Genomic DNA, 9,368 nt, shown 5'->3' with positions numbered 1-9,368 from the left:
GGGAGATGCAAACAAGGTCATCATAATAAAACAACAGGGCAGGACTCGCAGTAATGGGTATAAACTGGACAAATTTAGATTTAAGAAGGAAATAGACAAGAATTGGTTTACTAATAGGGTGGTCGATGAATGGAATAAACTTAGTAACCATGTAGTAAGGGCTGAAACTATCAGTTGCTTTAAGAAACGATTAGACAACTTTATGGATGGGGACGACAGGTGGTGATGGATACGGAGCTGCCTAGTGTAGGCCTTATGGTCTCTTGCAATCTCCTTTATTCTTATGTTCTTATGTTCTAGTGCTTGTAAATGGTGGTTGTAAGTCGGGCAAATAGTGGCTGTAAGTGGTCATTGCAAGTCGTGGTTGTAAGTCGGGCAAGTGGTGGTTGCAAGTGGTGGTTCTAAGCTGTAGTGGTTGTAAGTAGTAAGTAGTATTTGTAAGTGCTGGTTGTAAGTAGTATTTATAAGTGGCGGCTGTAACTCGTATTCGTAAGTGGTGGTAAGTAGTATTTGTAAGTGGTGGTTGTAAGTAGTATTTGCAAGTGGTGGCTATAAGTAGTATTTGCAAGTGGTGGCTGTAATTCGTATTTGTAAGTGGTGGCTGTAACTCGTATTTGTAAGTGGTGGCTGTAATTCGTATTTGTAAGTGGTGGTTGTAAGTCGTATTTGTAAGTCATGGTTGTAAGACGCGTAAATCGTTGAGTAGTGGTTGTAAGTGGTGATTGTAAATCGTGGTTGTAAGTGGTGGATGTAGTTCGTGGTTGTTAGTCGTAGTTTAAGTCGCGTAATTGGTGGTTGTAAGTCGTATCTGTAAGTCATTGTTGTAAGTCACATAAGTGGTTGTAAATGGTGGTTGTAAGTCACGTAAGTGGTTGTAAATTGTGGTTGTAAGTCACGTAAGTGGTTGTTGTAAGTGGTGGTTGTAAGTCGCGTAAGTGGTGATTGTAAGTCGCGTAAGTGGTGGTGGTTGTAAGTCACGTAAGTGGTGGTTATAAGTGGTTGTTGTAAGTGGTGGTTATAAGTGGTTGTTGTAAGTGGTGGTTGTGTTTGTTGTAAGTGGTGGCTGTTGTAAGTGGTGGCTGTTGTGAGTGGTGGTTGTAACTCATATTTGTAAGTGGTGGTTGTATTTTGTATTTGTAGGTGGTGGTTGTAACTCGTATTTGTAAGTGGTGGTTGTAAGTCGTATTTGTAAATGGTGGTTGTAAGTCGTATTTGTAAGTGGTGACTGTAAGACACGTAAATAGTTGTTGTGAGTGGTGGTTGTAAGTGGTGGTTCTAGGTGGTGGTTGTAAATCGTGGTTGTAGTTCGTGGTTGTTAGTCGTAGTTGTAAGACGCGTAATTGGTGGTTGTATATCGTAGTTGTAAGTCGTGGTTATAAGTCGCTTAAGTGGTAGTTGTACATGGTAGTAAGTCGCGTAAGGGGTGGTTGTAAGTTGTGGTAGAAAGTGGTGGTTATGTGGTGGTTGTAAGTCGTGTAAGTGGCGATTGTAACCTAACCTAACACCAAACCCAACCCAACCCCGTCGGGCAAGTGGTGGTTCTAACCGGTGGTGGTTAGTATTTGGAAGTAGTGGTTGTAGGTAGTATTTGTAAGTGGTGGTTGTAAGTAGTATTTGTAAGTGGCGGCTGTAACTCGTATTCGTAAGTGGTGGTAAGTAGTATTTGTAAGTGGTGGTTGTAAGTAGTATTTGTAAGTGGTGGTTGTAAGTAGTATTTGTAAGTGGTGGCTGTAAGTAGTATTTGTAAGTGGTGGTTGTAACTCGTATTTGTAAGTGGTGGCTATAACTCGTATTTGTAAGTGGTGGTTGTAAGTCTTATTTGTAAGTGGTGATTGTAAGTCGCGTAAATGGTGGTTGTAAGATGCGTAAGTAGTGGTTATAAGTGGTTGTTTTAAGTGGTGATTGTGTTTGTTGTAAGTGGTGGTTGTAAGTGGTGGCTGTTGTAAGTGGTGGTTGTTGTAAGTGGTGGCTGTAACTCGTAATTGTAAGTGGTGGCTGTAACTCATATTTGTAGGTGGTGTTTGTACCTCGTATTTGTAGGTGGTGGTTGTAACTCGTATTTGTAAGTGGTGGTTGTACGTCGTATTTGTAAATGGTGGCTGTAAGACGCGTAAATCGTTGTTATGAGTGGTGGTTATAAGTGGTGGATCTAAGTTGTGGTTGTAAATCGTGGTTGTAAGTGGTGTTTGTTAGTCATAGTTGTAAGTCGCGTAATTGGTGATTGTAAGTCGTGGTTGTAAGATGCGTGGTTGTAAATAGTGGTTGTAAGTCGCGTAAATGATGGTTGTATGTAATGGTTGTAAGCGGTGGCTGTAATTCGTAGCTGTTAGTGGTGGATGTAACTCGTATTTGTAATTGGTTTTAAGTCGTATTTATGGGTGGTTGTAACTCGTATTGGTAAGTGGTGGTTGTAAGACGCGTAAATCGTTGTTTTAAGTGGTGGTTTGTGACGGTTGCAAGTGGTGGTTGTAAATCGTGGTTGTAACTTGTGGTTGTAGTTCGTGGTTGTTAGTCGTAGTTGTAAGTCGCGTAATTGGTGGTTGTAAGTCGTAGCTGTAAGTCGTGATTGTAAGTCGCGTAAGTGGTGGTTGTAAATGGTGGTTGTAAGTCGCGTAATTGGTGGTTGTAAGTGGTGCTTGTAAGTCGCGTAAGTGCTTGTTAGTGGCGCTTGTAAGTCACGTAAGTGCTTGTAAGTGGTGCTTGTAAATCGCGTAAGTGGTGGTTGTAAGTCGCGAAAGAGGTTATGATTGATGGCTGTAAGTGGTGGTTGTAAGTGGTAGCTGTAACTAGTATTTGTAAGTGGTGGTTGTATCTCGTATTTGTAAGTGGTGGTTGTAACTCGTATTTGTAAGTGATGGTTGTAACTCGTATTTGTAAGTGGTGGTTGTAACTCGCATTTCTAAGTGGTGGTTGTAAGTCGTATTTGTAAGTGGTGGTTGTAAGACGCGTAAATCGTTGTTGAGTGGTGGTTATAAGTGGTGGTTCTAAGTAGTGGTTGTAAATCGTTGTTGTAAGTGGTGGTTGTGTTTGTTGTAAGTGGTGGTTGTTATAAGTGGTGGCTGTTGTAAGTGGTGGCTGTTGTGAGTGGTGGTTGTAACTCGTATTTGTAAGTGGTGGTTGTATTTTGTATTTGTAGGTGGTGGTTGTAACTCGTATTTGTAAGTGGTGGTTGTAAGTCGTATTTGTAAATGGTGGTTGTAAGTCGTATTTGTAAGTGGTGGCTGTAAGACGCGTAAATAGTTGTTGTGAGTGGTGGTTGTAAGTGGTGGTTGTAAATCGTGGTTGTAGTTCGTGGTTGTTAGTCGTAGTTGTAAGTCGCGTAATTGGTAGTTGTATATCGTAGCTGTAAGTCGTGGTTATAAGTCGCTTAAGTGGTGGTTGTACATGGTAGTAAGTCACGTAAGGGGTGGTTGTAAGTGGTGGATTGTAAGAGGTGGAGTATGTGGCGGTTGTAAGTCGTGTAAGTGGCGATTGTAACCTAACCTAACACCAAACCCAACCCAACCCCGTCGTGGTTGTAAGTCGGGCAAGTGGTGGTTCTAACCGGTGGTGGTTAGTATTTGGAAGTAGTGGTTGTAGGTAGTATTTGTAAGTGGTGGTTGTAAGTAGTATTTATAAGTGGCGGCTGTAACTCGTATTCGTAAGTGGTGGTAAGTAGTATTTGTAAGTGGTGGTTGTAAGTAGTATTTGTAAGTGGTGGTTGTAAGTAGTATTTGTAAGTGGTGGCTGTAAGTAGCATTTGTAAGTGGTGGTTGTAACTCGTATTTGTAAGTGGTGGCTATAACTCGTATTTGTAAGTGGTGGTTGTAAGTCTTATTTGTAAGTGGTGGTTGTAAGTCGCGTAAATGGTGGTTGTAAGTCGCGTAAGTGGTGGTTATAAGTGGTTGTTGTAAGTGGTGGTTGTGTTTGTTGTAAGTGGTGGTTGGTGTAAGTGGTGGCTGTTGTAAGCGGTGGTTGTTGTAAGTGGTGGCTGTAACTCGTAATTGTAAGTGGTGGCTGTAACTCATATTTGTAAGTGGTGGTTGTATCTTGTATTTGTAGGTGGTGGTTGTAACTCGTATTTGTAAGTGGTGGTTGTACGTCGTATTTGTAAATGGTGGCTGTAAGACGCGTAAATCGTTGTTATGAGTGGTGGTTATAAGTGGTGGATAAAGTGGTGGTTGTAAATAGTGGTTGTAAGTGATGTTTGTTAGTCGTAGTTGTAAGTCGCGTAATTGGTGGTTGTAAGTCGTGGTTGTAAGATGCGTGGTTGTAAATGGTGGTTGTAAGTCGCGTAAATGATGGTTGTATGTAATGGTTGTAAGTGGTGGCTGTAACTCGTATTTGTAAGTGGTGGTTGTAACTCGTATTTGTAATTGGTGGTTTCAAGTCGCATTTGTAGGTGGTTGTAAGTCGTATTGGTAAGTGGTGGTTGTAAGACGCGTAAATCGTTGTTTTGAGTGGTGGTTTGTGATGGTTGCAAGTGGTGGTTGTAAATCGTGGTTGTAACTTGTGGTTGTAGTTCGTGGTTGTTGGTCGTAGTTGTAAGTCGCGTAATTGGTGGTTGTAAGTCGTAGCTGTAAGTCATGGTTGCAAGTCGCGTAAGTGGTGGTTGTAAATGGTGGTTGTAAGTCGCGTAATTGCTTGTAAGTGGTGCTTGTAAGTCGCATAAGTGGTGGTTGTAAATGGTGGTTGTAAGTCGCGTAAGAGGTTATAATTTGTGGCTGTAAGTGGTGGTTGTAAGTGGTGGCTGTAACTAGTATTTGTAAGTGGTGGTTGTATCTTGCATTTGTAAGTGGTGGTTGTAACTCGTATTTGTAAGTGGTGGTTGTAACTCGTATTTCTGAGTGGTGGTTGTAAGTGGTGGTTGTAAGTGTTTGTAAGTGGTCGTTCTGTGGTGGTTCTAAGTGGTGGTTGTAGTTCGTGGTTGTAAGTCGTAGCTGTAAGTCGTGGTTGTAAGTCGCTAAAAAGAGACAGGCTTATAAGAAATATAAGTGCTCGGGTGCATCTAATGACTATGAAAGTTATGTATCAATACAGAGAGATTTAAAAAAGACAATAAGAAAAAGAAAACGACAATACGAAATGAACATCGCTGAGAAATCCAAAGAGAATCCCAAAGAATTCTATAGTTACATTAGAGATAAAAAGGTTGTTAGGAATCACATTGGTCCACTATTATCTGCTGACGGTCAACTTGAATATTCAAATGAAGGAATGTGTAATCTCTTAAACAATTATTTTAGCTCGGTATTCGTAAACGAAACACCTCAAAGTGAATTCCAAACTGAAACCTGTGAAAAGTCTGGGGTAAACTTACTCACTACGGTAAATATAACAAAAGAAACAATTAAAAGGTGTATAGACAAACTCAAAGTTAATAAAACACCAGGGCCTGACGGTTGGCATCCAAGAATCTTAAAGGAAATGAAAAATGAGATTGTTGTTCCATTAGAAATTATTTTCAAGAAATCCATCATATCCGGAGATGTCCCAAGAGAATGGAAGCTAGCTAACGTTACTCCCATATTCAAAAAAGGTGACAAAAAGAAACCAAATAACTATAGGCCTATTAGTTTGACTTCGATCGTAGGAAAAATAATGGAAACTATCATCAGAGATGCTATCGAATATCATTTAGAAAGTAACCGTTTGATAAATGATAGCCAACATGGTTTCAGACGGAAACGTTCTTGCGTGACTAACTTACTCGAATTCTACAACACAGTTGTCTCGAATTATGACAAAAGAAACAATATAGATTTAATATATCTAGACTTTGCAAGAGCTTTTGATACCGTCCCACACGAAAGACTACTTACTAAATTAGCTTTGCATGGAATAAGTGGTAGCCTATTAGGTTGGACTAGTAATTGGTTGAAAGGTCGAAAACAGAGAGTTGTTTTAAATGGAAAAACTTCTGGATGGAAAAGTGTTGCAAGTGGAGTTCCTCAGGGTTCCGTTCTTGGGCCACTTCTATTCATAGTATATATAAATGATATAGACCATGGACTAAAATCTACTGTTTCCAAATTTGCTGATGATACAAAACTGTGCGGAGTGGCAAATGATCACTCAAACCAATTAGATATTCAAGAAGATTTAGATCAATTACAGCAATGGTCTGAAAAGTGGCTAATGAAATTTAATACAAGTAAATGCAAGGTAATGCACATAGGTAAAAATAACAGTAAGTACGATTACAAGTTATTTGGAAATTCGTTAACAAAAGTGGATAGTGAAAAAGATCTCGGCGTAATTATCAGTAACGACCTCAAATCATCCAAGCAGTGTATTTCAGCCTCTGAGAAAGCAAATAAGATTCTGGGATTGATTGCGCGATCTTTTGATTTCAAAAGTCCATCACTCATTAACAAGCTATATAAATCGTTAGTTCGTCCACATTTGGAATATGCTGTTTCCGTATGGTCACCGAATCTCATTAAAGACATTGACAGACTGGAAAAAGTACAACGGCGAGCCACAAAACTGATTCCAAATATCAAAAATAAATCATACGAAAATCGACTTAAGCACATGAATCTGTTTTCCCTAAAAAAGCGTAGACTCAGAGGTGACTTGATACAGGTCTTTAAGATTTTAAAGGGAATTGACAACATCAAAAGTGACCAAATTTTCACATTGAATGAGAATCAGACAAGAAACAATGGTCTCAAACTGTCCGGAAATAGATTCAATTTGGAAGTAGGTAGAAACAACTTTGCCAACCGTGTAGTTAATGAATGGAATAAACTTCCTGCACAGGTAGTGCAATGTAGTTCAGTTCGAAGCTTTAAGAATCATTTAGATAAATACCTAAGTAAGATGCTGTAATTATTATAATTTATGTTATATTATTTGTTTTTGTTTTGTTATAATTTGTCTGTCTGATTTTCATTTATTATTAGTTATATGTCAATTTATTATCAATTACTATTTACCTGTTTGTTTGTTATTCAACTATACCAATGCATTTATTTATGTATTTTAATTGTTATTTACATTGTTATAGTTTTAATTTATTATTAATATGATTTTTTTTTTTTTTTTTTTTTTTTGCATCCGACCTAGATATGGATCAAAAGGTCTCCTGTCGGCATGCTTTGCCTTTGTAATCCTTTGTAAATGGTCGTTGTGAGTCGCATAAGTGGCGGTTGTAAATGGTGGATGTAGGTGATGGTTGTAGGTGGTGGTTGTATGTTGTGGTTGTAAGTGGCAGTTGTAAGTGGTGGTTATCTAACCTAACCCTACCTGGTGGTGTATGTGACAGTTGTAAGTCGTGTAAGTGGTGGTTGTAACCTAACCTAACCCCAAACCCAACCCTAACCCAACCCCGTCGTGGTGGCAAGTCAGTCGAGTGGTGAATCCAATCGGTGGTGGTTAGTATTTGGAAGTAGTGGTTGTAAGTAGTATTTGTAAGTGGTGGTTGTAAGTAGTATGTGTAAGTGGTGGTTGTAAGTATTTGTAAGTGGTGACTGCAAGTAGTATTTGTGAGTGGTGGTTGTAACTCGTATTTGTAAGTGGTGGTTGTAACTCGTATTTGTAAGTGGTGGTTGTAACTCGTATTTGTAAGTGGTGGTTGTTAGTCGTATTTGTAAGTGGTGGTTGTTAGTCGTATTTGTAAGTGGTGGTTGTAAGTCGTATTTGTAAGTGGTGGGTGTAAGTCGCGTAAATCGTTGTAAGTGGTGATTGTAAATCGTGGTTGTAAGTGGTGGTTGTTAGTCGGTTGTAAGTCGCGTAATTGGTGGTTGTAAATCGTAGTTGTAAGTCGTGGTTTTAATTCGCGTAAATGGTGGTTGTATGTGGTGGTTGTAAGTGGTGGCTGTAACTCGTATTTGTAAGTGGTGCTTGTAACTCGTATTTGTAAGAGGTGGTTTTAAGTCGTACTTGTAAGTGGTGGTTGTAAGTCGTATTTGTAAGTGGTGGTTGTAAGACACGTAAATCGTTGTTGAGTGGTGGTTGTAAGTGGTTGTAGGTGGTGGTTCTAAGTTGTGGTTCTAAGCGGTGTTCTAAGTGGTGGTTCTAAGTGGTGTTCTAAGTGGTGGTTCTAAGTTGTGGTTCTAAGCGGTGTTCTAAGTGGTGGTTCTAAGTTGTGGTTCTAAGTGGTGGTTGTAGTTCGTGGTTATTAGTCGTAGATGTAAGTCGCGTAATTGGTGGTTGTAAGTCGTAACTGTAAGTCGCGTAAGTGGTGGTTGTAAATGGTGGATGTAAGTGGTAGATGTAAGTGATGGTTGTATGTTGTGGTTGTAAGTGATAGTTGTAAGTGGTGGTTACCTATCCTAACCTAACCCTACCTAACCTAACCAACCTAACATTACCTGGTGGTGTATGTGGCGGTTGTATTTGTAAGTGGTTGTTGTAAGACGCGTGAATCGTTGTTCTGAGTGGTGGTTCTAAGTGGTGGTTGTAAATCGTGGTTGTAAGTGGTGGCTGCAGTTCGTGGTTATTAGTCGTGTTAAGTCGCGTAATTGGTGGTTGTAAGTCGTAGCTGTAAGTGGTGGTTCTAAGGGGTGGTTGAAAGTCGTAGCTGTAAGTGGTGGTTCTAAGGGGTGGTTGTAAGTGGTGGTTGTAAATCGTGTTTGTAAGTGGTGGTTATAGTTCGTGGTTTATTCGTAGCTGTAAGTCGCGTAAGTGGTGGTTGTAAGTCGCGTAAGTGGTGGTTATAAGTGATGGTTATAAGTGATTAGAAATGGTGGTTATAAGTGGTGATTGTAAGTGGTAGTTATAAGTGGTGGTTGTAAGTGGTGGTGGTAAGTCGTGGTTGTAACCCGTTGTTGTACGAGGCGTAAAACGTGGTTGTAAGTGGTGGTTGTAAGTCGCGTAAATCGTGGCTCTGATTGGTGGTTGTAAGTTGTAGTTGCAGGTGGTGGTTGGAAGTCGCGTAAATCGTGATTGTAAGTGGTGGTTGTAACTCCTGGTCATAAGTGGTGCTTGTAAGGTGCGTAAATCGTGGTTGTGATGGTTGTATGTCATTGTGATAAGTCGTGGTTGTAACTGAAGGTTGTAAAAGGTGGTTGTCATTGGTGGTTTTAAGTCGCGGATGTAAGTCGCGTAAATCGTAAATGGCAAATGGATGTGGGAAATGGTGATGTGGGGAAACTGTCCGTTCACTGTCACCGTGACTGAATTCAAAATGACCCTAACTTGCGATATAGAACGTAAGCGGCACCACAGTCCTGGTGAGCAAAACAAACCTAACCTAACCAAACCAAACCCAACCCCTAACCTATCCCAACCCCTTACCTAACCCAACCATACAGCTGTTTGAAGATCTCTGGTGTCATGACACAGTTCCCATACATATACCAAGTTGAAGTAGTAATCCCTCAAAGGCCATAATATTACCCCCAAATTCTTAAATCAATAGAATCAAGCAAAATCATACTCAA

The sequence above is a fragment of the Oratosquilla oratoria genome, chromosome 42, assembly GCF_046742065.1.
Source record: "Oratosquilla oratoria isolate Oo_2021 chromosome 42, ASM4674206v1, whole genome shotgun sequence".
Classification (NCBI taxonomy): Eukaryota; Metazoa; Arthropoda; class Malacostraca; order Stomatopoda; family Squillidae; genus Oratosquilla; species Oratosquilla oratoria.
The sequence above is the reverse complement of the archived record's forward strand: the minus strand, read 5'-3'. Positions refer to the sequence as shown.